This window comes from Eriocheir sinensis, chromosome 54 (genome assembly GCF_024679095.1).
Source record: "Eriocheir sinensis breed Jianghai 21 chromosome 54, ASM2467909v1, whole genome shotgun sequence".
Taxonomy (NCBI): domain Eukaryota; kingdom Metazoa; phylum Arthropoda; class Malacostraca; order Decapoda; family Varunidae; genus Eriocheir; species Eriocheir sinensis.
This window is the reverse complement of record NC_066562.1, coordinates 7,935,398-7,962,897: the sequence shown is the minus strand read 5'-3', so window position 1 is coordinate 7,962,897 and position 27,500 is coordinate 7,935,398. Positions and strand designations below refer to the sequence as shown.

General features: G+C 39.1%; 1 protein-coding gene across 2 annotated transcripts in view; it reads right to left on the bottom strand.

Moving 5' to 3' along the window:
* LOC126983711 (lachesin-like) overlaps positions 1-7,046 on the bottom strand; it is a 196,614-nt gene extending 189,568 nt beyond the window's left edge. For both annotated transcript variants that reach the window (XM_050836765.1, XM_050836766.1), the window contains exon 1: positions 6,994-7,046. The gene's annotated coding sequence lies outside the window, so the exon portion shown is untranslated. The remainder of the gene's footprint in view (positions 1-6,993) is intronic.
* Positions 7,047-27,500: the final 20,454 nt, after the last annotated feature.

Below are 27,500 nucleotides of genomic sequence, written 5' to 3'. Positions count from 1 at the left end.
AGTAGTAGTAGTAGTAGTAGTAGTAGAAATAATTGTTGCTGTTGACTCAGTGTTATTATTAGTAGTAACATATAAGTATTACCATTATTATATTGTCATTAGTATCATTATCATCGCTACATGAAACAAATACCCCTGCAAATGTCAACAACACATAAGGAAAAATACAACCTGATCACGGACTTACTCAACTCACCCGGATGAAAATAGACTGAACAAAAATGCAATCACGTCCTCCAACAAAATATGACAGACAGAATTACGAGATTTTTTTAGGGCGCTCTTCTGATTACCTGCAAAGATTTTTTTCTACCTGGCTATTACGTATATATTCGTTTGCCCGGTGAAGGTCGTGCCGGAAGGATATACCGTCAACGAAGAGTGAAAAAGAATACGAAAGTGATATGTCATTCTTCTTTACCAGCGGAAGACTTGTTGATGAATTGATGGAATGATAGTGATGATAAGTAGTAAAATGAAGATGATAGAAGATAGAATGAAGATGATGATGAAAGAAAGGATGAAGATGATAGAATATAGAATGAAGATGATGATGAAAGAAAGGATGAAGATGATAGAAGATAGAATGAAGATGATGATGAAAGAAAGGATGAAGATGATAGAAGATAGAATGAAGATGATGATGAAAGAAAGGATGAAGATGATAGAAGATAGAATGAAGATGATGATGAAAGAAAGAATGAAGATGATAGAAGATAGAATGAAGATGATGATGAAAAAAAGAATGATGAAGATGATAGAAGATAGAATGAAGATGATGATGAAAGAAAGAATGAAGATGATAGAAGATAGAATGAAGATAATGATGAAAAAAAGAATGATGAAGATGATAGAAGATAGAATGAAGATAATGATGAAAAAAAGACTGATGAAGATGATAGGAGATAGAATGAAGATGATGATGAAAGAAAGAATGAAGATGATAGAAGATAGAATGAAGATGATGATGAAAGAAAGAATGATGGAAGTGAAAGTGAAAAAGTGAAAGAAAATAAAACTAATATGATAGAAGATTAAAATTGGGGTGATTATGAAAGATAGATTGAAGCTGATGGAAGATTGAATTAAAATGACAAGAGGTTAATTTTAAGATAAAGATAAAAGAGAAAATCAAATAGAAGGCAAAATTAAGACGATGATGGAAGATGAAATAAAATGAAGGTAAAAGAAAAACTAAGAGGATGACAAAAGACAAAGAGAAATTGAAATCAAGAAAACGATAAAAGATGAAATAAAGAAAACGAGAGAAAACGAGAAAATCAAATAGAAGGTAAAATTAAGACGATGATGGAAGATGAAATAAAAATGAAGGTGGAAGAAAAACTAAGAGGATGATAAAAGATAATTAAAGAGAAGTTGAAGAAGATGAAATAGAGAAAACGAGAGAAGACAAAAGTTAAGACAATGCCAGAAGACAAAATCGAGAAGACAAGCAAATCAAGACTCTGATAAAACCTACAATTAAGAAGATGAAATAAAGAAAACGAGAGAAGACAAAAGTTAAGACAATGAAGAAGATGAAATGAAGAAGGTGAAATAAAGAAAACGAAAGAAGACAAAAGTTAAGACAATGAAGAAGATGAAGTGAAGAAAACGAGAGAAGACAAAAGTTAAGACAATGAAGAAGATGAAATAAAGAAAACGAGAGAAGACAAAAGTTAAGACAATGAAGAAGATGAAATGAAGAAGATGAAATAGAGAAAACGAGAGAAGACAAAAGTTAAGACAATGAAGAAGATGAAATAAAGAAAACGAGAGAAGACAAAAGTTAAGAAAATGCCAGAAGACAAAATCGAAAAGACAAGCGAATCAAGACGATGACAAAACCTACAATTAAGATCATCAGAGAGGAGACAACATTACACACGCTTTCTCCTCTAATCAGCACCTTCACACCATTGTCCGCCTGGTTCGGCTCGGATAATCGGCGGTTTGGTAAATGTCGCTCGTCTAACGTTTTAACGCTCGCTATTCTGTTGTTCATTCGCTGGTATTACGCGCGTTGTTCCGAAGGTCAGCTTACGAAAAGAAGAAAAAAAGCTTATGTCAAGGATTTTGTAAAGAACGATCCTTGGTTTGATATGAATAAATTGGAGCGCGCGAGAGAAGTAGACAGATAGATAGATAGATAGACGGATAAATAGACATAGATAGACATAGATAGACAGATAGACAAAGTGAAAGCAGACGAACAGGTAAAAGACACAGAGACAAAGTAACAGACAGATGGACATAGACACATATAAACAAACAGAAACACAGATAGACAGACAGACGGAGAGACAGACAGACAGAGTTTTTATTTCGAAGTCTTTTACAGTTTATCTTTTTGCAACCGCTAATATTATTTTTTGATAGTTTTTGAAAGTTTGATAGTTTTTGATATGTTTATATAGAATATTTTTAAGAACCATTTACATTTTCTTTTAGGGGGGGGGGACTATTTTTTTTTTCTTTTTTTCCGATGTTCATGTATGGGCATTTTTTAGCGACCAATTAGCTTTTTTTTTTTTTTTTTTTTGCAACAGTTCACAGATTAGTTTTTTGCTCTTTCATTGCGGAGATCTTATATTTGAGGAATGAAGTAGTTAATGTCTTTTTTCATGCATTGCTCATATTTAATCTTCTGTTCATCTCCCATATTCTCTCTTTCTCTTCCTTCTTTCTTTCTTTCTCTTTTCTTCCTTCCTTCCTTCTTTTTCTTTCCTTCTCTCTCCTTTTTCTTTCTTTTTCTTTCCTTTTGTCTCTTTCTCTTGTTTTTTCTTACTGTCTGCTTTTCTTTCTTTCTCTTTTCTTCCTTCCTTCCTTCTTTTTCTTTCCTTCTCTCTCATGTTTCTTTCTTTTTCTTTCCTTTTGTCTCCTTCTCTCGTTTTTTCTTACTTTCTGCTTTTCTTTCTTTCTCTTTTCTTCCTTCCTTCCTTCTTTTTCTTTCCTTCTCTCTCATTTTTCTTTCTTTTTCTTTCATTGTCTCCTCTCGTTTTTTCTTACTTTGTGCCTTTCTTTCTTTCTCTTTTTCTTTCATTATTCCTTCCGTCTCTCTCTCTCTCTCTCTCTCTCTCTCTCTCTCTCTCTCTCTCTCTCTCTCTCTCTCTCTCTCTCTCTCTCTCTCTCTCGTCACATTTTTCTTTAGTTTCCCGAAATACTAAAGAGAATGTGTGAGCGAGAGAGAGAGAGAGAGAGAGAGAGAGAGAGAGAGAGAGAGAGAGAGAGAGAGAGAGAGAGAGAGAGAGAGAGAGAGAGAGACCTTCTTAGTCTAGTTTATTATTCTTTCTAATGTTTTAATTTTGTTTTCTGGTGCATGTGTGTGTGTGTGTGTGTGTGTGTGTGTGTGTGTGTGTGTGTGAGCCATGGTATATATACATTTAACCCCGACTATTTTTCTTCAATAATTCTTCTCTCCTCCTCCTCTCACATTTCACCGCTGCATTTGCATCCATTTTTAAACATAATCCCAGAATTCACTTTTTAAAAACGACCTCGACTTTCTTCTTTCCTTTCTCGGTTGGAATATTCGATCCTTCATTTCTTCCTTCTCTCTCTCTCTCTCTCTCTCTTAATTCGGTTCCACGAGGCTGACTTACCGCTCCCATAATACAATAAATAATGTCTGTTTTCTCCCTCTAATAATAAATACTGACTCATTTCCCTCACTAATAATTTTTGCCTTCCTTTTGTTTGTCTGGACTCTTTTTTGTACCTCGTTTTTATACCTGTTTTCCTGTCTTTTGTCTCCTTTTAATAATTTTGACCTACTTGTTTTTTTTTTTGTTTTTTTTTGGTTTTCTGATTACTTTTTCTTTCCATCTGTTTTTCCCTTCCTTTTCATCTTTTATTTCCTAACCCATTTACTCTCCCTCCTCTCCTTTGCTTCCTATCCTTCCTTCTTTCCCTTCATTCACATTCCTTCCTTTCTTCCTTACTTTCACTTCTTCTAACCCTCTGTTTTTCCCTTCCTTTTCATCTTTTATTTCCTAACCCATTTACTCTCCCTCCTCCCCTTTGCTTCCTATCCTTCCTTCTTTCCCTTCATTCACATTTCTTGCTTCCTCCTTCCTTTCTCCCTTATTCCCCCTTCCTCTCCTTTCACTTCTTCCTACCCTCTGTTCTTTCCCCTCCTTTTCATCTCTTATTTTCTAACACCTTTTTACTCTCACTCCTCTCCTTCAACTCCTTTCAACCTTCTTTTTTATTCACATTCCTAATCTCCTCCCTCCTTTCTTCCTTCCATCTTCCCCTTAATTAATAGGTAATGCCGCGCACAGGTGTGTCTCGTACCTGTGATTTTGTTTGGGCGTTCATTAATCCCCTTCCCACCTGCCTGTAATTAGATTAGGATTGAATTCCCTTCGCCGCGAGCCAATGATGCCGGTATAAATATTTAATCAGCGCGGAGCATACACAAGAGCACGCAGGTAGCTCGCTCGCTCCCTCTCGTAGCTACACATGAGATAAATAATAAACGCCAAGAACAGGTTGTGTGGGCCGCACGTGAGGCTTGTTAGGCTCAAAGAACGGCTGAGTGCGTGTGGAGAGTGCGGGGATATGAACACACAAGCCCACACACTCTAATACACACACACAAGAAGTAAACAAACACACACATTCTCTCTCACACACACACACACACACACACACACACACACACACACACACAATCGTAAACACAAACATACATACAAAGGAGAAGGAGGAAAAGGAGGAGGACGAAGAGGATGATCAGAAAGAGGAGGAAGAAAAGGAGGAGACGGGGAGGAGGATAAGAAAGAGGAGGAGGAGGAGGAGGAGGAGAAAATGAAGCAAACGGAAGAGGAGGAGGAGCAAGAGTTTGAAAGGGAGAAGAAAAGTTGGAGGAAATCAGGAAGAGGAAGAGGAAGAGGAAGAGGAAGAGAAGTTAAAGAAAGAGGAGGAGTTTGAGGAAGGAGGAAGAGGAAGAGGAGGAGGAAGTAGAAGAAGATAATTTGAACGAACACACACACACTCTCTCTCTCTCTCTCTCTCTCTCTCTCTCTCTCTCTCTTTCTCTCCTACATTATCGAGAAATACTGATCATAAGGAAGATAAACAGAGAGAGACGCAGATAACGCAATATACCACCACTGATACCGAGGCCTGAGAGAGAATTTTGGAACCAACGAGGAAAGATTGGAAGGAGGAAGCGAGAGAGAGAGAGAGAGAGAGAGGGAGGGAGGGGGAGAGAGAGGGCGGTAGAGAACAGTGATAAGAGAGATAGGAAGAAAGGAAGGAGAGAAAGACGGTAGGCAATAGGATACAATGAGAGATAGAGAGGAAACAGTAAAAGAGGAGATAGGAAGGAAGAAAGGAATATGAACAAAGATGTGAATGGGGGAGGAGAGAGAGAGAAAAAAGGCTGAAGGAAATAGAGAATGGAGGGATAGGAAGGAAGAATGGAACATGGAGAGATAGAGGGGGAGAGAAAATTGCTTGAGGAGAGATAGGACGAGAGGAGAAGAGGAAAACGGAGGCATGATTGAGTGTGAGGAAACAGACAAAGGAAAGAAGGAATATGGAGAAAAAGGGGAATAGGAAATAACAGAAGAAGAGATAGAAAGAAAATTACGAATATTGACAAAGAGAAGAGGAGGAGGAGGAGGAGGAGGAGGAGGAGGATTGAAGATAATAGAGGGATTAACGGAAGAAAGGATGTAAGGATAAAAGAGAAAGGATAAGAGAGGAAAAAGATAAAATAGAGGAGAGAGGAAAATTAAGTAAAAGAAGGAAAGATAATGGAGAAGAAAAACAAAGAAAGAAATGTTAAGTGAAATACAAATACATACCGACACACACACACACACACACACACACACACACACACACACACACACACACACACACACACACACACGCACACACACACAAGACCCAAATGAAGAAAAGCCGACTAAGAGGAAAGTAAAAGAAACAAAAAAGAGACGGAAAGAATTGTAGCGAAGTTGAAGACAAGAAAAAAGAAGAAGAAAAAAGAAGAAAAAAAATGTCAGGGCAAAGGACACACAAACACACACACACACACACACACACACACACACACACACACACACACGAGAAATGAGTAAAAAAAAAAACTAAAAAAACAAACAAGAGAGAGAGAGAGAGAGAGAGAGAGAGAGAGAGAGAGAGAGAGAGAGAGAGAGAGAGAGAGAGAGAGAGAGAGAGAGAGAAACGTGCCTAATTTATTTTTATGAGCAGGTGTGACAAGCTTAAGACACAAGTAAATAAGGACACAGGTGAAAACAGGTAAGTCACCATAATTTACCTGTGTGGAAGCTGAGGACAGGAAGAGAAAGGAAAGCAGGAAGAATGGAGGGAAAGGAGGAGGAGGAGAGGAGGAAAAGGTAACAGGGAGAGGAGGGAATGACAGAGAGAATGAGAGAATGCGAGGATAACGAATCAGGAAGGAGGAAAAGATGAGAGTTCGTAGTAAGAAATGATAGACTGAAAAATAGAAAAAGAAAATGAATCTATGTAAGAGAAGAATGAACATGAGAGAATGGGAGAATGCGAGGATAACGAATCAGGAAGGAGGAAAAGATGAGAGTTCGTAGTAAGAAATGATAGACTGAAAAATAGAAAAAGAAAATGAATCTATATAAGAGAAGAATGAACATGAGAGAATGGGAGAATGCGAGGATTAGGAATAAGGAAAAGAGGAAAAGATAAGAGAGAGAGAGAAAGAAATGAGAAACTGAAAGATAGGAAAGGAATATGAAGTAGATAAAGAAAACTGAATATATATCAGAGAAGAATGAAAATGAGAGAATGGAAGAATAAGAGGATAAGGAGTAGGGGAAAGAGGGAAAGATAAAAGAGAGAAAGAAATGAGAAACTGAAATATTGGAAAGGGAAATAAAGTAAACAAAAGGAAATGAATGTGAAAAAAGAGAGGAGTAAAGGAGGATCAAGGAGGAAAAGAAAAATAACAAAGGAAATAAAAAAACACCTGGACACACTTACCTGTTTGGATGCCGAGGACAGGTGCGCCGAGCCTCCACCTGGACACACACACCTGAAAAGAAGACGACAATAATAATAATAATAATAATAATAATAATAATAATAATAATAAATGTCTCGTAAAGCAAAATAGGAATGTGAAGAAAGAAAGAAAAATATAAATAGAAAAAGAAAAAGAAAAAAGAAAGAAAAAGAAATTGAGACAGAAGAGAAAAAGAAAGGGAAAGAGAAAGAAATTAAGAGAAAGGAGAAACAAACAAAAGGAGAAGGAAAGAAAGAAAGAAAAAAGTAAGATTAGTAAGAAAGATTTGCAGAGATGAAAAAACAACGTCAAGTAAAAAGATTCGTTAAGAAGAAGCATTCGCAAAGAAGAAAAAAATCGTAGAGAAGAAAGAAAATCTGCAAAAAACAAAACAAAAAAATTAGCAGAGAATGAAAAAATAAATATTCGTAGAGCAAACACTACCAGAATGTGGGTCAAAAGATCATGAATATTTGAAGATAATGTGAAGCCCACGTCGATAGATTTCAAAGACCCAAAATATTACCGTGTAAGAATAAATAATAAGAGAAAGAGAAATCATATGCAAGAGGAAACCGATGAAGGAGAGTAAAAGGAACTTGAGAAATAAATGATGAATGGGAAAACTACTAAAAGGAAGGAGTTAAACGTACATATGCGAATAGATGAATTAAGTGATGAATGTGAATACGGTTAATGAAAATGTGATAGCTGAAAGATAAATCAATGTAGGTAAAATAAAACGAACTGGAGAAAGAGATGATTGATTTGAAAACTAATGAAAGGAAGGAGTTATACATATGCGAATAGATGACTTAAGTGATGAATGTGAATACGGTTAATGAAAATGTGATAGCTGAAAGATAAATCAATGTAGGTAAAATAAAACGAACTGGAGAAAGAGATGATTGATTTGAAAACTAATGAAAGGAAGGAGTTATACATATGCAAAAAGATGAATTAAGTGATGAATGTGAATACGGTTAATGAAAATGTGATAGCTGAAAGAGAAATCAATATAGGTAGAATAAAGCGAACTGGAGAAAGAGATGATTGATTTGAAAACTAATGAAAGGAAGGAGTTATACATATGCAAAAAGATGAATTAAGTGATGGATGTGAATAGAGTTAATGAAAATGTGATAGCTGAAAGAGAAATCAATATAGGTAAAATAAAACGAACTGGAGAAAGAGATGATTGATTTGAAAACTAATGAAAGGAAGGAGTTTTACATATGCGAATAGATGAAAATGTGATAACTGAAAGGAGAAATCAATGAAGGTAGAATAAAATGAACTGGAGAAATAAATAATAGATGGAAAAAGGAGTGATAAATATACAAAAAAGATGAAATATGTGATAAATGTGAATACGGCTAATGAAAATGTTATAAATGAAAAGGAAATCAATGAACTCAGAATAAACAGGAACTTGGTGTGAAAGACGATGTATAAGAAAATAATTAAACAGTGATAAACGTGAGAATGGATGCACTAAGTGATAAATAAGGACATGACCATTGAAAGGGATAAAAAATAAAGGAAATCGATGGAAGAGGAATAAAAGGAACTTGGTGAAATTGATGATATATAAGAACTTTAATGAAGGAGGGATTGATGTGAAAAATGACGAAAGAAGTAACAAATGTGAATATAACGAATGAAAGTGTTGAAAATAAAAAGGGAAGCGATGAAGGAGGACAAAAGGAACTAGATTAATAGATGATATATGAAAAAAACGAATAAGAAGAACAGAAGGAACAAGATAAATAGATAAATGAAAAAAACAATAAGAACAAAAGGAAATAAAAAAATTGATATATGAAGAAAAAAAACTGAATGATTTGAGTGATAATATAATGAGTGATGACGGTGGGAATTAGTGAACGAAATGACGACTATGAAAACGACGAATAAGTGTAACGAAAAAAAAAACGAAATAAAGAAACGGGAATAAAAGAACTGGAGAAAAAGATGATCAATGGAAAAAAAGAGAAAAAGATGATAAATGGAAAAACAATGAAAGTATAGACTGATAAATGTGGAAATAGATGAAAGTAATGATGAAGAAATAGAGAAATGAAAATGGAAGACATAGGTAATATAAATGAACAAGGTATCAAAGAATTAATTGCACAGACTCGGAAAGGGAAAAAGAGGAAGGTGGGGTTTACAGAGGAGATGAAAAGCAATCGAATTAATGTCCAATATAACGCAAACAACGAAGCGATGATAGACGATAGAATGACGACAAACAAAGTAAAGGAATAAAAGAAATATATCGTTTGACTGATAAAACTCTTCCTCTTCCTCTTCTTCTCCTTTCCTTTCCTTTCCTTTCCTTTCCTTTCCTTTCCTTTCCTTTCCTCTCCTCTCCTCTCCTTCTCTTCTCTTCCTCTTCTGTTCTGTTCTGTTCTGTTCTTCCCTCTCCTCTTCTCCTCAGCCTCTTCTCTTCCTCTTCACTCCTCTCCTCTCCTCTCCTCTTTCTCTTCCTCTCCTCTCCTCCTCCTATTCTCTCCTCCTTCTCCTCCTCTAGCCCTGAAAAAAGAAAAAAAAAGAAAACGTAAAAACAGCATGATAAAAAATACTTGAATGTGAATTGGAAGGTAAAAATGGCATAAAAAGAAGAAAAAGTGTGAAAAAAAAGAAAAAAAACGTAATACAAATAAAAAATGAGTTAATGGATATACAAATGAATAAATAAATGCAGCTTTTTACATAGTGATAAAAAAAACACTTAGAAATAATACAGGGCAAACGAGGAAATACAATGTGAGGAGAAAACAAGCAAAACAGAGCATAACAGAAATACATATCCAGACAACACAAAAGAGAATGCAACACAAAAAAGAGAAAATGGCGAGGGAGGGAAAATAGTGACAAAGCAAAAATGTAAAATGAAAGACAAAAGAAAGGGAAAAAAAGGAAAATTCAGGCAACACAAAAACAATGAAACTTAAAACAACACAAAAAAAGGGAACAGCGAGGGAAGAAAATAATGGCAACACAAATAGCAACACAAAGCAAAAGGAAAGAAAAAAGAAAACAATGAAAAAAAGGAAAATTCAGGCAACACAAAAACAATGTAGCCTAAAACAACACAAAAAAGGAAACAGCGAGGGAAGAAAAATAATGACAACACAAATAGCAACACAAAGCAAAAGGAAAGAAAAAAGAAAACAATGAAAAAAAGGAAAATTCAGGCAACACAAAATCAATGGAACCTAAAACAACACAAAAAAGGAAACAGCGTGGGAAGAAAAATAATGACAACACAAATAGCAACACAAAGCAAAAGGAAAGAAAAAAGAAAACAATGAAAAAAAGGAAAATGCAGGCAACACAAAAACAATGGAACCTAAAACAACACAAAAAAGGAAACAACGTGAGAAGGAAAATCAAGGGAACACAAAAGCAAGACAAATAAAAAAAGAGGGAAAAAAGAAATACAAGAAAAGAATATCTAAGAAAAACGTGAGAAGGAAAATCAGAACAAGACAAAAAGTAACACAAATAAGGAAAACACAGCACCACATGATAAAAGAGAGATAAGAAGGAAAAGAGGAAAAGTAAGAAAAAGAGGAAAAGGTGTGTTTGAAGTAGGGTTTCTCTCTCTCTCTCTCTCTCTCTCTCTCTCTCTCTCTCTCTCTCTCTCTCTCTCTCTCTCTCTCTCTCTCTCTCTCTCTCTCTCTCTCTCTCTCTCTCTCTCTCTCGCACGTACCCTATCGCTCTTTCTCCACAACAGACGCAAACAAACAGAAAGACAAACACACACACACACACACACACACACACACACACACACACACACACACACACACACACACACACACATACACACACGCACACACGCACACAAAACCTTATCTTCCACACGCCTACTTCCAATTACTTACATATAAATCTCAGCGCACACACACACACACACACACACACACACACACACACACACACACACACACACACACACACACACACACACACACACACACACACACAGAATCAAAGTAATAGTATTGGTTATGCGCAAATTATTTATATATTGATACGAGAGAGAGAGAGAGAGAGAGAGAGAGAGAGAGAGAGAGAGAGAGAGAGAGAGAGAGAGAGAAGGGGGGGTGGGGGGTAAAATCAACGTTGCTTTAGTGGTTCAAGTTATCGTATTTACAAATGATTATCGTACATCAACGCCCAAACCTTTGTATCCCCTCCATTGGTTCATCAAGAATTCAGGAATCATATAAAACCGCTCTCTGTCTCTGCCTGAATTTTCCTTTTTTTCATTGTTTTCTTTTTTCTTTCCTTTTGCTTTGTGTTGCTATTTGTGTTGCCATTATTTTCCTTCCCAGACTGTTTCCTTTTTTGTGTTGTTTTAAGTTTCATTGTTTTTGTGTTGCCTGAATTTTCCTTTTTTTCCCTTTCTTTTGTCTTTCATTTTACATTTTTGCTTTGTCATTATTTTCCCTCCCTCGCCGTTTTCTCTTTTTTGTGTTGCATTCTCGTTGTGTTGTCTGGATATGTATTTCTGTTATGCTCTGTTTTGCTTGTTTTCTCCTCACATTGTATTTCCTCGTTTGCCCTGTATTATTTCTGAGTGTTTTTTTATCACTATGTAAAAAGCTGCATTTATTTATTCATTTGTATATCCATTATCTCATTTTTTATTTGTATTACTTTTTTTTCTATTCTTTTTATGCCATTTTTACCTTCCAATTCACATTCAATTATTTTTTATCATGCTGTTTTTACGTTTTTTTTGTTTTTTTGTTTTATTGATTTTATTGATGTTGATTGGATTATTGACGGAGTGATTTACATATTGATGCATCTATTTATTTTCAGGACAGAATTATGATGATTGCTGAGTTTGTTTTGGACGTGTTTTAGAATTTGACGAAGCAATTTAAATATACACAAATACTGATTATGCCTGTTCTCTCTCTCTCTCTCTCTCTCTCTCTCTCTCTCATTCATTCATTCATTTTTCTTGCATTCTTTCTTTTTTTTTCCTTTTTTGTTTTTGTTTTTCTTCATTCTTTTTTCTTTTCTTTTCTCATTCATTCATTCATTTTTCTCTTTCATCTCTCTCTCTCTCTCTCTCTCTCTCTCTCTCTCTCTCTCTCTCTCTCTCTCTCTCCTGCATGTCACTACCTATCCGTCTACCTGTCTATCTATCTGACTATCAACCTCACTATCTCACACACACACACCACGCACACACACAACCCCCCCCCCCCTCCTCTCAAACACACACAACCTACCCCCCCACACCCCACACCCCCGCTCACACACACCACCAGCCCCCTTCCCCCCACCACCACCCACACGCCTGCAGCTTCTTGACTCTCTTCACTGAGGTTCCTCGCTGAGTCGCCTGCAAAATATCTGTTGATGAGTGTTGTAACGTTGGCATCCAATTAGCCTTTTTATCACCTTGTGGAAAGAGGGAATTGGACGGCGAGGAAAAGGGACCAAGGAAGAGAAAGATTGAGAAAGAGAAGGTGAGAGAGAGAGAGAGAGAGAGAGAGAGAGAGAGATTAATTTGTCCTGAAAGTGTTGGTAAGGGAAGGAACGGAATGGAACGAGAAGACAGACAAGCAATGAAAGGGAAGGGAAGGGAAGGGAAGGGAAGGGAAGGGAATGGAATGGAAGGTAAGGGAAGGGAAGAGAAGAGAAGGGAAGGGAAGGGAAAGTAAAGGAAGGGGAGGAAAGGGAAGGAAAGGGAAGGGAAGTAGAGGAAGGGTAAGAGAAGGGAAGGGAATGGAAGGGAAGGAAAGGGAAGGAAATAAGATGAAAGGGAAGGAAGGGAAAGAGAGGGAAAAAAAAGAAGGAATTTGAAAGGAAGAAGAAAAGGAAACGGAGAGAAGGGGAAGAAAAAGAGAGAGAATAGAAGTAAGGGAAAAGTGATTAAAGGAAATGGATGGGAAGGGAAGGGAAAGATACGAACTCCCTCCCTTTCCTTTCCTTTCTTTCCAATGCTTCTCTTCACTCTATTTCCATTTCAATTTTCTATCTTTTCCAATCCCTCACCTTCCCTTGCCTACCCTTCCCTTCCTTTACCTTCCTTTCCCTTCCTTTCCCTTCCCTTCCCTTCCCTTCCTTTACCTTCCTTTCCCTTCCCTTCCCTTCTCTTCCCTTCTCTTCCCTTCCTTTACCTTCCTTTCCCTTCCCTTCCCTTCTCTTCCCTTCCCTTCCCTTCCTTTCCCTTCCCTTCCCTTCCCTTCCCTTCCCTTCCCTTCCCTTCCCTTCCCTTCCCTTCCCTTCCCTTCCCTTCCCTTCCCTTCCCTTCCCTTCCCTTCCTTTACCTTCCTTTACCTTCCTTTCCCTTCCCTTCCCTTCTCTTCTCTTCCCTCACCTTCCCTTCCCTTCCCTTCCTCTTCTTCCTCTCATCCTCCCTCTCTCACACCCTCTCTCTCTCTCTCTCTCCTCTCTCTTCCGCCACACTTTTCCCAAAACAAAGGTGAGTATATACAAACACACACAAAAACACACTCGGTCTTTTTCCCTTAATTAACGAAAGGTGAAGGAACGCAAAGGTAAAAACTATTGCGTCTTTTCCTCCCCTTAATGAAAATGGATTGATCGTCTTTTTCGTATTTCTCTTTCTCTGGGTTTTCGTTTCTAGTTTTTATTTCTTTTATTTCACGCCCAGAAGGAGAATTACACACACACGCACACACACACATATACACACACACTCACCCAGCAATACGGATACGAAAATGAGAATGAAAATGAGAAAAGAAAACAAGAAGAAGAAACGTGAAAGGGGAAGATACAATTAGTGAAAGGATAAAAGGAAGGAAAAAGGAAATAGATGACATATAAAAGGAAAATAGGAAAGAAAATAGAGGAAGAGAGAGGGAGAGAGAGGAAGAGGAAGAGGAGGTATTCACTTAACAATACGGTGAAAAAAATAAAATAAAAAAGCAAACGAGGGGAGAGGAACAACATGTAGGAAGCGAAACGATAAAAAGAGAGAAAAGAAAAAAGGAATAGAAAGTCGAATTCACTTAACCAAAGGAAGAAGAGGACGAGAAACGAAGAAAAAGAACACACCATAAAAAAAGAAAAGAGCGGGATATGAGAATGAAAAGAAAACAAACAGGAAAAAATAAGAAAACAAAGAGGAAGGAAAAAAAACAATCATCGGTCCAACTAAAAAAAAAAGAAAGGATGGGCCAAAAAAAATCGTTTCTTGGAAATACAAATGAAAAAAAAGAAAAAGAAATAACGATGAAAAATTATGAGAATGAAAGGAAAACAGAAAATAATATGAAAACAAAGAGGAAGGAAAATACTAAATAAAGACAATTAAAGGATGAGCCAAAAAATCGTCTCTTGGAAATATAAATGAAGAGAGAAAAGAAATAATTATGAGAATGAAAAGGGAAAAAAACAGGAAAATAAAAAAAACAAAGAGGAGTGAAAATAACATCATCGTTCCAACTAAAAAAAAAGAAAATACGAAATAAAGATAGAATTTGAGGATGAGCCAAATAAAATCGTCTCTTGGAAATACAAATGAAAAGAGAAAAAGAAATAACGATGAGAAATTATGAATGAAAAGAAAAAAAAAATGCGAAAACAAGGAAAAGAAAATACAATCATCTTGACAACTAAAAAAAAAAAAAGTAAATAATGACAGAATTTGAGGATAAGCCAAAAAATAAAATCGTGTCTTGGAAATACAAATAAAAAAAAGAAGAAAAATAAAGAACGAGAACTGAAAAATGACCTAAAAGAGACCGAGAGAATTTAAACCATAACATAATTTCATAGCATCACAAAAACTCATTATCTTAAATCTCCCAATGAAAAAAAAAGAAAAGAAAAGAACGAGAAGGGAAAAATAATAAATGAGAGAAAAACGAGAGAAATAAAAGCAAAATTCACTCTCAATTACCGAGACTCAACAAAGATCGAAGGAGGGTAAAGATGAGAGAATAGAAGACACAAATTAAAGAAAAAGAAAAAAGAAAAGAAAAAAAAGGAGATAAAGATGAGGAGAAAGAAAACCTCGTCCATTAGAACACTTAAATGAACGGAAGAAGAAGAAGAAGAAGAAGAAGAAGAACCATTAAAGAAGGAAGAAGCGAAAAGAGAGAGAGAGAGAGAGAGGAAAATAATAACCATTCTCCTCCTTCCTTCCTTATTAACGAAAAGGTGAACAAAGAGGAAAGAGGAAGAGGAAGAGGAAGCAAAAGAATAAAGAACCAATTAACAGAAGGTAAAGAGAGAGATAAAGACGGAGGTGAAGATTAAGGTAAATAGGGAAAAGAAGAGAAAGGTAAAAATAACAGGTAAATACATACATACATACATACATACATACACACATACATACATACATACACACATACATACACACATACATACATACATGCGTGCAATCAAAATGTCTTCTTCTTTTCCTGTAATTTTCCTTTTCTTTTCTCTCTTTTCCTTTTCTTCCCCTCATTTCCCTTCCCTTCCCTTCCTTTCCCAATCTTTATCTTCCCTTCCCTTCTCTTTTCCTTTTCTTCTCCTCCTTTCCCTTCCCTTCCCTTCCTTTCCCAACCCTTATCTTCCCTTCCCTTCTCTTTTCATCCCAGACCCTTCCCTTTCTTTCCCTTCTCTTCCCTTCCTTTCTCTTCCCTTCTCTTCCCTTCCTTTCCCAACCCTTATCTTCCCTTCCCTCCCTTCCTTTCCCAACCCTTATCTTTCCTTCCCTTCTCTTTTAATCCCTTCCCTACCCTTCCTTTCCCTTCCTTTCCCTTCCCTTAACCTTCTTTTCCTTCCCTTCCCTTCCTTCCTCTCTTTTGACCAGACATAAACAGACAAACAGACTAACACAGCCCCCCCCCCCACACACACACACACACACACACGCAGACTGATGGATGTATAGAGACAGATTAATACATAGATGACTGACGCAGCATACAAATCACGGAGTACCATAATGTATGGGTTGTATGGGAGAGGTGCACAGTTAAGCGCGATGGGTGGATCTAGGCGCACGGACAGAGATGGATTGAGGTGAGTTAATAGAGGGATGTTTAGTTTGACGGGAAACAAATATAAAACAGGTTAATGATGAGCCGGAAAATAAATACGCTGGTTGTTGATTATGTGATTATCAGAGGAAAAAATGGGACCAATTGGCTGTGACTGAATGATTGACTGGTATACTGATTGACTGACTGACTGACTGATATACTGATTGACTGACTAACTGACTGAGACTGATATACTGACTGACTGACTAACTGGCTGATTAACTGACTGAGACTGATTTACTGACTGACTGACTGACTGATTGACTGATATACTGACTGACTGACTGACTGATTGACTGATATACTGATTGCCTGACTGACTGATTGACTGATATACTGACTGACTGACTGACTGATTGACTGATATACTGACTGACTGACTGACTGACTGACTGATTGACTGATATACTTACTGACTGACTGCCTGACTGACTGACTAAATGATTGACTGACTGACTGACTGACTAACTGACTGATCAAGTGGTAAATAAAAACACCATATATGTACATTCATATATGCTTCCTTATTAATGAGACTTTCTATACAACAAAGTGAGGTCATTCTTTGTTGATTAATACCATAAGGTGCTGTCTATCATGTGTTTGAAGATACCCTAAACTTAACCTAACCTAACCTAACAAAACCCCAAACAATTACTATATATAAGTCTTGACACAGAAAATTCATATATCCTTCCTTACTAATGAGACTTTCTATACAACAAAGTGAGGCCATTCTTTGTTGATTTATACCATAAGGTGCTGGCTTTCATGTGTTTGAAGATACCCTAAACTTAACCAACCCTACCAAAACCCCAGATAATTACGATAGGTCTTGACTCAGAAAATTCATATATCCTTCCTTACTAATGAGACTTTCTATACAACAAAGTGAGGTCATTCTTTGTTGATTTATACTTAATACTACTACTAATACTAACACTAATAAGACTTTCTATACAACAAAGTGAGGTCATTCTTTGTTGATTTATACCATAAGGTGCTGGCTATCATGTGTCTGAAGATACCCTACACTTAACCTAACCTAACCTACCAAAACCCCAGATTGACTGACTGACTGACTGACTGACTGACTGACTATTTCGCGCCGCTGACAACGTGACGGATGACTCATTAAGGCCGGACAGCAAACACCCACCACGCGGAGACAAAGCGGACAAACGACTCGCGTTCATTTACAAACAAAGTAACGTTCGCATCAAAACCTGACACACGATAGACACATAACGCTTCTACTTACTACGCCGTAACACAGAGAAGGAAAGGGCGCGTATGTAAAGCTGCACGTTGCCTCAGAGTTTAACTTAGTAACATGGTGGTGATTGGAGTAGAAAGTCGTGTGTAGTGAAGGCGAGGGAGTTTGTTGGAAGGGTAAAACAAGGAAAATAGATATGGAGGGTAAATGGAGAGAAGACGAAATGAAGAAACAGAACACAGTCGGATGAGAAACAGAGAGAAATAACGAAAAATAAAAAAAAAGGAAACACAGCAGCAGACGAAGAAGAGGAAGACTGGTAAGAGGAGATGTACTACTACTACTACTACTACTACTACTACTACTTCTACGACTATATGACTGAAAACTGAACAGATAGCATCACCCCGGACATGGAAGTTATATATAGCCACAGAGTGCACGGATAAACATATAGATAGAAGGTACATCAGGCAACAAAGTGACAAAAAGAGTGATTCGGTATTGTGTTTGCAAATTATGAAAGCCTCGATGTGACAGATAATAGAGAATGTTTTTTTTTTATGAAAGTACACACACACACACACACACACACACACACACACACACACACACACACACACACACACACACACATACATACACATACACATACATACAGACAGACAGACACAGGGGTTACGTTTAATCAAGCCGGGCATCATGGAACACCTGTAATTTGTTGCTCTTCCGACGCTATTTTTCTTTATACGAGTTTCCATTTTTATTTCCGTCACTCTTATTTATTTATTTATTTATTTTTTGCTTTTTTCCCACGCCACTTTTTTTCGCATTTATTTTTTCAAGCTTGTTTCATGTTGTTGTCGTCGTTGTTGTTGTTGTTGTTGTTGTTGTTGTTGTTGTTGTTGTTGTTGTTGTTTCTTCGCTTGTTTGTCTCTTTATGTTTTATTTATGGTGTTGCTTTGATGTAGTTTTGATTTTTGTTTTTATTTAATTTTGTTTTGAATTTATTGTCTAGTGATTGTTTTTTTTTTTTTTTTTTTTGGTTACTGCCACGAATTCTGTCTGTCTTTGTCCTGTTGTGTTTCTGTATGTCTGTATTTCTGTCTGTCTGTCTGTCTTTACTTGTCTCTGTGTTTGTTTCTTCTTGTTTGTTTGTCTGTCTCTGTTTGTCTGTATATTATGTATCCTTTCTGTTTGTCTGTCTGTCTGTCTTTGCCAATATGTCTTTCTTTTACACACACACCCTTCTCCCCCTCCCTCCTCCCTCCTCCTCCTCCTCCTCCTCCTCCTCCTCCTTCTTCTCCTCCTCCTCCTCCCCTTGCGCTAAACTCATTTCGTCACAAACTTCATTATTGCCTCCACGCACCAATCAGGTAAAGATCCGCCTCTGTGTGTGTGTGTGTGTGTGTGTGTGTGTGTGTGTGTGTGTGTGTGTGTGTGTGTGTGTGTGTGTGTGTGTGTGTGTGTGTGTGTGTGTGTGTGTGTGTGTGTGTGTGTGTGTGTTTATCTTGTTTTTATTACCTGTTCTGTACTTGTTTACCTCTGTTTGTTGATTGGTTTTGTGTTCGTTGATGAGGAAAAAAAAAAAAAAAGACAGTGAATGTGATGAAAAAATGAATGACAGTGAATTTCTCTCTCTCTCTCTCTCTCTCTCTCTCTCTCTCTCTCTCTCTCTCTCTCTCTCTCTCTCTCTCTCTCTCTCTCTCTCTCTCTCTCTCGGCCCGGGACACAAAGGGGTATTGAGGCAGTGATGGGCCGGCTCCGTGATATCACCTGAGCGATGGCAGGGGAACAGCCTATCACCTGACCTGTTTTGCACTTTTTCCTTCCCCTTCCATGTTTCTGTCTCCTTCCCTCCTCGCTTGTTGCTCCTCCTCCTCCTCCTCTTTTTCCTCTTTTCTACTGCCCTTCCTCCCTCTTTCTCCTCCTCTCTCTTCCTAGCTCTTGTGTTTCCTTCTTCTCTTTCTCCTCCTCCTCCTTTTTCTTCTTTTCTACTCTTCTTCCTTCCTCTTTTTCCTCCTGCTCCTCCTCCTCCTTTTTCTTTTTTCTACTCTTCTTCCTTCCTCTTTCTCCTCCTTTCTCTTCCTAGCTCTCGTGTTTCCTTCTTCTTTTTCTCCTCCTGCTCCTTCCCCTCCTTCCTCTACCCAAATCCAGTATCCTTCCTCCCATTCTTCTCCTCTTTCCTCCTCTACCTGTTTCTTGTCTCCTCCCCCTCCTCCTCCTCCTCCTCCTGGATCGTTGCCAAAACCCCCAATAACCAAACCTTTCCGTATTTTTCCTTCCCCTTTTTTCCCCTCATCCTTTTTCCCTCCCCTCCCTACCTAATACCATCCTTCTCTTCCTCCCCCTCCTCCTTCTCCTCTGTTCTCTCCTCTACTCTTTATCTTATGCTCTTTCCCATTTCGTTTCTCCACAAAATTATCAATGTATTTCCCTCTTCTTTTCCCTATTATCCCTTTTCCCACTCTTCCTCCTCCTATTTCTCTTTCGTTTATGCTTTCTTCTTCTCAACCAAACAAATTAACACTAATTACAACAACAACCACTATTTCTATTACAGCATCCTTCTTCTCAACCAAAACCACTAACACTGCCTACAACCACTACCATCATCACAACAACCACTATTCTTATTACAACATCCTTCTTCTCAACCAAACACACTAACACTGACTACAACCAAAGGAAGAAGACAAAGAAGGAGAACAAGAAGAAAATAATAATAATAAGAAGGAATATAAAGAAAAAAAGAAAATCAATGACTAACTAAAAAAAAAAACAAGACGAAGGAAGAAGAAGAAGAAAAAGAGAAGAAGAAAAAGCATTAATAAAACGCAGAAAAAAAAAGGAAAACAAGAGGAAAAAACAATAAAAACACACACTAACACTGGATACAACCACAACCATCACCAAAATAACCACTACCACAACAACCACCATCTTCCAACCACCACAACCACTCTCCCCACCATCACCTCCGCAACTTCCTCATCTTCCTTCCAGCCCCAAGACAACGCTATCGCCCGCCAATGAAGCCGCCAGCCGAGCAGACAACGTCAAAGCTATCATCGTATTAGCTTAGCGACGCCCTGGACGGTAAGCTCAGGGAAGGACGCGATACAAAGGACCTGTAGTTTACCTCTTAGGCCCGCCGGAGCATGAACCGTAGATAGAGACCGCGCCAGGGAGAGAGATCAAGTCGGTGTGCATTACGTGTGTGTGTGTGGGGGGGGGAGGGGGGGGGGAGTTTGGAAGGGGAGGATGGAAGGGGAGAGAGAGGGAGAGGGAGGGGAAAATGAGGGGAAGGGTGTTTGTGGGTGTGGGTGATGGTAGTAGTAGTAGTAGTAGTAGTAGTAGTCAGTAGTAGTAGTAGTAGTTAGTATAAGTGTATCTATCTATGGTATATATCTATCTATTTGTATCTGAATCAGTCTCAAGAGGTGTGCGTGTGTGTGTGTGTGTGTGTGTGTGTGTGTGTGTGTGTGTGTGTGTGTGTGTGTGTGTGTGTGTCGGAGTCTGTTTGTCTGCCTCTCTATGTGTGTGTGTGTGTGTGTGTGTGTGTGTGTGTGTGTGTGTGTGTGTGTGTCGGAGTCTGTTTGTCTGCCTCTCTATCTGTCTGCCTGTCTGTCTGTGTGTTTGTCTGTCTGCCTGTCTCGATCTGTCTGTCTGTCTGTCTGTGTGTCTGTCTGTCCCCAAAAGGTAAATCATGTTATCAGGTGCCCAAGGAGACCGTCGCCAGGTAAGTCATCTCGGTCCATCTCACCTGAACACTGCACCTCTTTATCCACGCGTATCCCTGCCCAGCTAAACGTAAAGTCATGGCTGTGTTAGTCAGGTGACCGGCTTATCAGGTGAGCTGTTAACACACACTCGGCCAGGTAAATCGAGCTCGTACGAAACAGACTCCATCGCACCTCTTTATCACACGCACCTGTATCTCTCCGCTAATTGGCACGGTTGGGGTCTGCAGGTGAAGATATATGCGTGTGTGTTGCTCAGGTGAACTGGCTTATTGGGGAGGTAGAGGTGAATGTCCGGCCAGGTGAGAAGGTGAGTTTGTGCGTGTACCGGCCTGATATTGTACCTTTTATTGAAACTATCCTATTTTCGAGATAGTATTTAGTTCACTCTTATCTCCTCTCTATCTCCTCTTTCTCTTTCGCTTCCCCACAAAACACTAAGGAAGGTGAGTTTGTGTGTGCCGTTCTTATAGTGTACATTTTCTTTGCAACTCTATCTTATTTTCGTGACTGCACTTACTCCATTCTTTATCTCATCTTCCTCTTTCGTTTCCCCACAAAACACAAGGAGGTGTGAGTTTGTGTTGCGTTTCTATTTCTTTGCTATTTTTTATTGAAAATCTTATTTTCGAGACTGTATTTACTTCACTCTTATCTCCTCCTTTGCCTTTTTCCTGTCCCCCTCCAACCCTTTCTCCTTTTCCCTTACACCTATTTTCAAACTGCCTTATATTCGCAGCTTCATCTTATTTTTTGCCAAGGTACCGTTTATGCAACAATACATTTTATTTCTTACTACGTATTTGGCAACTGTACTATTTTTTTGCAAGTGTACCATTCCCTTCACTCTTTACCTTGTTCTTGTGTCTTCATCTTACTTTCCCAACTGTGCCTCTTGCAACTCGACCTAATTTGCATCTCTGCCTCTGTTGCAATTTCGTTCTTTCCCTTTTCTTCTTTTCCCTTCCCTTACACATATTTACAACTGCCATATTTTCGCTGCTGTACCTAACTTTTACACTGGTACCGTTTAAAACTATACCTTTTATTTTCAACTACGTCTTTGGCAACTGTACTATTTTTTGCAAGTGTACCATATCTTTTCAATTTTACCTTGTTCTTGTGTCTTCATCTTACTTTCCCAACTATATTTCTTGCAACTTGACCTGTTTCTCATCTCTACCTCCGTTGCAATTGCTCTTCATCTACAACTGTACCTAATATTTCCAACTGAACCAATTTTTACACTCTATTTCATTAGGCATTGCTCTTAATTTGACACTGTACCTTTTTTTTGCAACGGTTCACCTTTTGCTACACAACCTCTTGAAGTTCGTGGTGCCGGGTATGAAAGAGAACCTACGAGGGCATTATTTTACAGGTGATTAGGTTATCGGGTGAGTTACCGGCGCACCCTCGGACAGGTAGGCCATTATTCTTACGTGTGATGCGAGGAAATTACCGTACCGACTTTACCTCGTTCTGCAATGGGCGCGCCGGTGTGAGGGGAGCGGTAAGGCGTGGGGGCGTAATTCAGGTAAGGTGGCTTATCAGATGAGTTACCGGCGCACCTTGGGACAGGTACATTCATCTCGTAGGTAATCGTATTAAACGCGAGGCTGGGGACACTTCCAACGCTGTATTTCTTTCGCAATCGATGCCGCGGGGCCGAACGGGGAGAGGGACGAGGCTGTTGTTTAGGCGACGGACTCAACGGATGACTGACCAAGCGAGGAGTAATTCATCATGAACATTTATTACTCATTTTAGCAACTGTTTTTCTGTGGCAATTGATGTTCCTGGGATGCAAAGGGAGAGGGATGAGTATGTTATTCAAGCGAGGGACTCAACGAATGACTGACCAAGCGGAGAGTAATTCATCGTAAACATTTATTACCCATTTTTACAACTGTTTTTCTTGTTTTCTGTTATTACTGGGATGCAAAGGGAGAGGTACGAGGGTGTTATTCAGGCAAAGAAGGAGAACAAGAAGACAATAATAATAAGAAGAAATATAACGAAAAAAGAAAAACAAGAAGAACTAAAAAAAAAGCAAGACGAAGGAAAAAGAAGAAGAAAAGAAGAAGAAAAGAAGAAAAATACATTAATGAAACAAAGAAAACATTTATTATTAATTTTTACAACATTTTTTCTTCTGTTTTCTGATGTTACTGGGATGCAAAGGGAGAGGTACGAGGGTGTTATTCAAGCGATGGACTCAATTCACGACTCACCAAGCGGACCCTAATTCATCATAATCATTTATTACTCATTTTTACAACTGTTTTTCTTCTGTTTTCTGATGTTACTGGGATGCAGAGGGAGAGTTACGAGACTGTTATTCAAGCGACGGACTTCACTCATAACTTTCTGATCCGGCGACGCAAAATTTATCGAAGCATTTCACTAATTCTTGCTGGTATCATTTTTGCGGTTGGTGTTATTAGCCCGAAAGTGGAGAGGAATGAGGTTGTAATTCAGGCGACCGACGCTTGTTATGTTGTTACGCTTTTGTCCTTGTTATCTTTGTTATGCTTATTCTTGTTATCCTTGTTATGGTTTTGACCGGCGCACCTTTTGGGCAGGTAAATCGTGCCCGCGTGAAGCAGTATTACACGCACGGCTGTCACCATATATGCAACTGTACCTTGTTTGCATTCGGCGTCCTTGGCATAAAAAGGAACACACAAGACCCTCCTGCTTTCACGCGACTCTCTTCGGGCAGGGAACTCGTGCTCGTGTGAAAAGGAAGGTGGCGAGGAGACGGGGAAAAGGCGGAAAAAAGAGAGAGAGAGAGAGAGAGAGAGAGAGAGAGAGAGAGAGAGAGAGAGAGAGAGAATCATTTGGTCCTCGTGTACCTTTCGTGTATTCTTGGATAGTTGTTAAGACCAGGTGGAGAAAGAAACACATCATTGGCTCAAGTTGCAAAGGTGTAGAGAAAGAATAGCACGTCCTGAGATCAAGCTGTTATGGGTTAGTTGTTAGGAGGAGGCTTAGTTAGGTTAGCTGAGGAGGAAGAGGAGGAGGAAGAGAAAAGGAGGTGGCGAAGGAGGAGGAGGAGGAGGAAGAAAAAAAAAAGAAATGGGCTGAGTAAGGTTAGATACGAAGGAGGAGAAGGAGGAGGAGGAGGAAGAGAAAAGGAGGTGGCGAAGGAGGAGGAGGAAGAGGAAGAAAAAGAAGAAGGAAGTGAGTAAGGTTAGCTAAGGAGGAGAAGGAGGAGGAAGAAGAGAAGAGAAGGAGGTGGCGAAGCAGGAGGAGGAGGAGGAGGAAGAAAAAAAGAAGGAAGGGGCTGAGTGAAGTTAGCTACGAAGGAGGAGGAGGAGGAGAAAGAAGAAGAGAAAGAAGGAGGAGGAGGAGGAGGAGGAGGAAGAGAAAGAAGAAGGAGGAGAAGGAAGGAAGGAAGTAGGAAACCGTGACGAATTATTTAGGTAAAGTTAAAACAAAAGGAAAAGACTGGCATATTTTTTTATTATAGTCGCATAGGCCTAAAAAAATACATTCTCAGGTGGAATTCTAACAGGTGGAAAGACTGACATGTACCTTCTCTCAGCATCTACCTGTGTGAGTTTTGGACAGGTGATCAGTCTCTCGTGAATCACCCCCCGCTGTACATGGCAATCAGACAGGTAGCACACACACACACACACACACACACACACACACACACACACACACACACACACACCTGGCCTTGAGACGCTACCTGCCAGACTCCCACGTTCATTCTGCGCTATCTCCTTCTTTCTCTTCTTCTTCCTCCTTCTCCTTATTTCTCTTCTCATTCCTTCTTCTCCTTCTCCTCCTCCTGCACACCTGGCCTTGAGACGCTACCTGCCAGACTCCCACGTTCATTCTTCGCTATCTCCTTCTTTCTCTTCTTCTTCCTCCTTCTCCTTCTCCTCCTCCTATATTATCTTTACTCAGCCCCTTCCTTCTTCTTTTTCTTCCTCCTCCTCCTCCTTAGCCACCTCCTTCTTTCTCTTCTTCTTCTTCTTCCTTCTCATTCTCATTCTCCTCCTCCTATATTATCTTTACTCAGCCCCTTCCTTCTTCTTCTTTTTCTTTCTCTTCCTCCTCCTCCTTCTTCTTCGCCACCTCCTTCTTTCTCTTCTTCTTCTTCTTCTCCTCATCCTCCTCATCCTCCTCCTCCTCCTTAGCTAACCTTACTCAGCCCCCTCCTTCTTTTTCTTCCTCCTCCTCCTCCTTCTTTTCTTCATCTTCTTCCTCCTCCTCCTCCTTCTCCTCCTTAGCTAACCTTACTCAGCCCCTTCCTACTTCTTCCTCTTCCTTCTCCTCCTCCTTCTTTTCCTCCTTCTTTTCTTCTTCTTCCTCGTTCTCCTCCTGCTTAGCTAACCTTTCTCAGCCTTCTCCTTCTTTTTCTTCTTCCTCCTCCTCCTCCTCCTCCTCCTCCTTCTCCTCCTCCTTCTTCTCTTCCTATACATCATGAGGAAAATACAAGCTCAAAAGAAGGAAAATATGATGGTTAAGGAAAGGGATAAAGGGATATATATTGAAAAAGAACATCCAAGACTCCTCCTCCTCCTCTTCCTCTTCCTCTTCCTCCTCCTCTTCCTCTTCCTCCTCCTTTGATACACCTGGGAAAGAGGTCAATGAGAAGAGAGAGAGAGAGAGAGAGAGAAGAAGAGAGAGAGAGAGAGAGAGAGAGAGAGAGAGAGAGAGAGAGAGAGAGAGAGAGAGAGAGAGAGAAAAGAGGCAATGAGCAGAAAGAATGAGGAAAGATATAAAAAAAAGACAAGGAAAAATGAAAGACATAAATATAACGGAGGAAATATAAAAGGAGGAAGGAAGGAAGGAAGGAAGGAAGGAAGGAAGGAAGGAAGGAAGGAAGGAAGAACAAGTAACGATAGAGGAAATAAATGAGATAATGAATGAAGGAAGGAAGAAGGAAGGAAGGAAGGAGAGACAAGAAGGAGGGAGATAATGAGAAGAGAGGAAGCGTGGAGGCAGAAAAGGAGGTGCGGAGATAACGAAGCGGAGAGAAGGAGGAGGAGGAGGAGGAGGAGGAGGACGAGGAAGATAAACGAAGAAAAAGTTGAGGAGAAAGTGAGAAAGAAAGACAGAGGATGACGGTAAATGAGGAAGAAGAGGAAGAAGAAGAGGAGGAAGAAGAGGAAGAAGAAGAGGAGGAAGAAGAGGAAGAAGAAGAGGAGGAAGAAGAGAAGGGAAATGAAGAGGAGAAAGAAGAGGAAGAAGAAGAGGAGGAAGAAGAGAAGGGAAATGAAGAGGAGGAAGAAGAGGAGGAGGAAGAGGAGGAAGAAGAGAAGGGAAATGAAGAGGAGGAAGAAGAGAAGAAAATGAAGAGGAGGAAGAGAAGGGAAATTTATCTTCCTCTCCTTCCTATTTCCTCTATTTCTTCTTATTTTCTCTTCTCTCTTCAACTTTCTTGTTCTCAAATCTTCCATTCTCTTTCTGTGATCTATCCTCTATTCTCCTTTCTTTATCACATTACTTCCTTTCCCTATCCTTCTATCGTTCTTTGACATCCTTTCTTATCATCTCCTGCATCCTTATTCCCTTCTCCTTATCCTATCTTTATCCTTCTCCTATGTTCCTACTCCTTCATTCCTTCACTCCTTTAACATTCATTACTTTCTTTCAATCTCCCATTTATCCATCTTTCATCTTTCCCATCCTTTCTCATCCTCTCCTGCATCCTTATTTCCTTCTCCTTATCCTACCTTTATCCTTCTCCTATGTTCCTATTCCTTCATTCCTTCATTCCTTTTACATTCATTACTTTCTTTCAGTCTATCCTTCACCCTCTCATCCTTCTTATCCTCTCCCATCCTCACCAGCATCCTTTTTCCTTTCCCTAATCCTAATCCTTCTCTTATGTCTCTACTCCTTCATTACTTTTCTTTCCTCATTTTTCTCATCCTTTCCTATCCTTTTCCATTCTTTCTTCCTCCTTCCTCTCCTCCAATTTCATCTCTCAATACTTATTACCTCCCTTCTTCTTTTTCCCTTCATCTTCTTATCTCCATCTTTCTCATCCTTTCCAGCATCCTCCTTCCTCTCCTCCAATTCCTTCTCTCAACATTTATTACCTCCATCTCCTTTTTCCCTCCATCTTCTTATCTCCATCTTCCTCATCCTCTCTTTTTCCTCCTCCGGCTTACTCATCCTCTTCGCCTAATCCCCTCTAACGCTGTTCATCTCTTTTGCTCGTCACTGAAAAATAGCATTAATACTTTTTTTTTTCCTTCATCTCCTTATGTGCGTTCGTCTCAAGGTTATTCTTTCATGTTTAATACCTGTCGTTCCGTTTTCTGTTCATTCTTCTTTCCTTCCTATCTTTCCCATCATTTCCTATCCTCCCCAGTATCTTTATCATCTTCCCTTAACCAAATTTAGTCTGTCTATCTCTCCCTTTTCTTCCCTTCGTCTTCTCAATCCATTCTCTCACTACCCCTTAACTTCCTCTTCCTCCCTTTTTGCTTCCCTTAACCTCACTCTGTCTATCT